Here is a 3,899-nt window from a genome sequence, read left to right on the forward strand (position 1 = left end):
TAATTTTCAAGATTATGGCTTGCAGTTTTAATATTGAGAACGTAATAAATAAACATAAAATTGAGTGGAAAGAAAGAGTGTGATTGGAAATGATGCATCAGCAACAGGGATAGCAGCAGCCTTGAGCAGACTGTCAAGTAAAATCCAGTTCAAGGAAATGGGGGTGGATGGTGGGGCTTTGAAAGAAGTGGACTGAGGCTGGGGTCAGAGGATCAAGAGCCACTAAGACATATCAAATGTAATGTTCCTCATGTCAATCCACTCACACATGAGCTAAGGGGAAACAGAACCGGACTGCAGCTCAATGGTCCAAAGTCCTCTTTTTCAGATGAAAACGAAGTTTGAACTTAATTTGGAAATCAAGATACGAGCATAGTGAGTGGAGAAGCACAGAATCTAAATTGCTTAAGGTCCAGTGTGAAGCTTGTCAGTGAGGATTTTGTGTGCAATGTCATCTGCTTGTGTTGGTCCACAGTGTGTTCTGGATTTGGCCGCTGCCCACACTACACATAATAATTAAATATTTAAAACTGTAGCTGCTACATGACAAGAACATGAAAAAAGTTGTTCGACTTTTCCAAGGCTCTGGACGTAGGGTACTGTCATTAAAAAGTGAAGATTTAAGTTCTCATACGCTGTACATAAGTTCTGCATTAAAGAGGAAATTTTTTTCCAATTTATTTATTTTTTTATTCAAATTCAAGTTGTTTGTCAATGCCATGTTGACAATATACAGCCATTACTGCTGACTATGTGAGAATAGTGAAGCTTATTTGTAATGCAATCTGTTGAAAAAAGGTCCTGAAGATGATACCGAGAGGTCTGGGCCATTGAAACTGTAGATAAACCACTACACTTAGCTTGCATTTCCCTTTTAACTTGCAGGCACATTAGATATCAGACTGACTGAGTGGGCCCCTAAGTGCGACTTCAGACCCAGAAGGAACTGCCTGTAGGTTTGCCTGAGAACAGCTTGAATAAAAATAATGCTGTGAAAGGCTCATTCGCACTCACAATCACACTTAAAGCAATTTCACCCATAACAGGGAGTAGGACTGTGAGAAAAAATTATTATACGGCGAAAGAAACATTTTTCTACTTTTTTTTTTTTTTTTTTTTGCCTGACATGCATATCAATGTGTTTAGCTCATTTTCAACCAAAAGGAGAGATTAAGTACAATGGTTGTCCATCCACTGGTTCCTAAAAGAAGAGAGTTGAAGAATAAGAAATAGAATACAATAGGAATTCAGAAAATTGAGTAGGAAAAACATTGTTAAATTTGGCTTTAAAGCTGAAAAATATACTTTTTTGTTGGTTCTAATGGCCTTTATTTGAAAGTACTCTGACAGGAAATAGGGTAATGAGGCAGGGGGAAGACATGTGGCAAATGTCACCAGGCCGGGAATCGAGCCTGCGACCACCACCACGAGGACCAAGGCCTCAATCTGTGGGTTGTGCTTTGCCCCTGCGCCACCACAGCACCCCCGAAAAATATACATTTTATAGGAGGTCCTGTTTTTCACCTTATTTGAAACTTATTGTTTATGTGTGTGCATCGCTTTTTTGTAGATGCATCTGAAATAGTTTTTTTATTATTGTTACTAATATCAAAACGCTTATATATTTCAGTGTTTCAGTTAAAACGGGGAAACTCGAGGATTAACTGCACAGAGTCATATCTATTAGACATTTGTTTCAGTTCATTTTGATGAGTATACCTTACTGCTAAATTAAAAAAAATCTAATTCAATTTGGCAGAAAACTGCAATAATGAGAAAGGCTAAACAAAAATATATACATTTTTAGTACAGAATTGCAAGCCTAATAACAGGGAGTATGTCTGTGTAGAGCATAATAAATACTCTCAATACTTTCTGGTGCTCCTCTTGCATTAATTACCTCATCAGTGCATCATGGCATGGAGGCAATCAGTTTAATAAGTTCTGCTTCACAATCCTCTCAAGACTGTGGTCATCCCTGATGCTTGTGCCACTTTTGCCTTCCACACAACTTTACATTTATACGGTTGGATACAGCTCTCTAAACACCCATCTTCCTCATCAATGATCATTTGCAGTTTACCCTCCTCGTGGAGTTTCTGCGGAGCAATTGTAGACTTATTAGTCTTCCATATAGTGATGATCATAACAAATTCTGTTTGTACTGCTGCTAAGTCAAGATTTTTTATTAGCTGTAAGCCATGATTGTGGAAAGTAACTGAAATAAACGGTTGAAATGTATTTTGTTCAAAGTTGTTTCAAAAGGCCTTTTTCTCGTAGGGTGCACTGAAAGAGAAATCTGACCTTGTGAAAGAATGAGGAATTATTAGATCAGAAGGAAAAACTCTGCATCCTCCAACTACAGTCTTAGCCTTGACTCTCTGGACAAGCTGTGCTCTATGGTGAAAGTAGCTCTTTGTGTATGTAAGAAACTATTTATTGTTTAGATCTGATTTACATCACAACGTAATGGTGCATACATCATTTTTATGGGCACATGAAAATATTAATGACATAAAGCCACATATGTAAACATTATGCCTTGTAACAGAGTTATGGATTTTGTCAGAAGGTTTTTGCTACAAGCAAAGCTAAGGTTTGGATGTCATATAAGGCAAGTTTCCTTTTCCTATATATATATTTCGTTAAAGATACGCTGATGCAAAGCAAACAAGGATTATGTTTTGCACAAATTACTCATTGATTTGTTATTAACATGTTCTACCAAAATAATTACTGTCCTTGCTTGGACTGCAGATGAGGCAGAAAAGCATGCAAACCGCTGTGTTGCTCTTCAGAGGAAAGCTTTCGAATCAACCTCAGTTTCACTTTTTGGATGGGTTTTAATGTTTCTTCTCCACCGGAGGACAAAAGACAGCTTCAAATTTGCTAAATGCTGAAAGGGCAGGAATTAAACCATGCAGTTGGAGATGAACTATCCAAATGTGTGTACATGGATCCATATTTCCTGACATAAAATCAGCTAAAACAACCGCACTAAGGAAATAACAGACTCAAACCTATCAGATCATTTAAGCTCTAACGCTCTGAGCTCTGCCAGCCACTCCCCCCCTGTGAGGCCACAGCCGATCTATGATATCACTGCATCCACTTTTACTCCAAAGTCATAGAAATCAAAGGGCAGAGTCCCTCAAATAATGTGTGCCAAGAGAACATATTTTAAGAGACCATTAAACGTGATACGAGTTTGGGGCTTTTTTTAATGGCAGCTATGCTAGGTAATTGTCTGTATGTGTTCTGCAAACTAGAGTAAAATGCCATCTGCGCTTCTCTGAAAGCAGTCTCAAGTCTGTAGTACAGTAATAAGGTGGCTGCTTTTATTGTTAAGCAAGGAGTATTCTTGTTAGAATGGTTGTTTTGCAATTCTTTAGGCATTAGTTACACTTTGTTTTGAGGTGCTCATATAGCTTTCTCATAGATGTGGAAGAACAAACCCTGTGAACATTAAATTTATGTCTTTTTTTCTTCTTTTTTTTAAAGAATCTTCTGCTTTGCTCAAAAGTTTATTTAATTAGGCTCACCCAATTGCAGTTGCGAGTTTAACCAAGGAGGATCGTTTGAACAGGGAGTTTTCATTCCAGCATGGAAACAATTAGGCTCTTTTTCGGCCAATTTAATACTCTCCCCACAACACAGTGATTTCCTGGCAGTTTGTGCTGCTTTGCGGAGGCCCATTGCTGGCATCAGCAGCATTTAAGCAGGTCTCTCTCTTTGTTCTCAGCTGTTGTGCTCTGTTATACACAGGGATGAAGGTAAAGCATGAAAAAAACAAAAAACAAAAAAAAAAATATTATATACACGCTGCAGAGGCACGCAAGCGAGTGAGCTCAACTTTCCAGCTGTCTGTATGTGAGATATTCTCAGATGTCCCAGCTGCC

Source organism: Poecilia formosa, unplaced genomic scaffold, assembly GCF_000485575.1.
Source record: "Poecilia formosa unplaced genomic scaffold, Poecilia_formosa-5.1.2 Scaffold22, whole genome shotgun sequence".
Taxonomy (NCBI): domain Eukaryota; kingdom Metazoa; phylum Chordata; class Actinopteri; order Cyprinodontiformes; family Poeciliidae; genus Poecilia; species Poecilia formosa.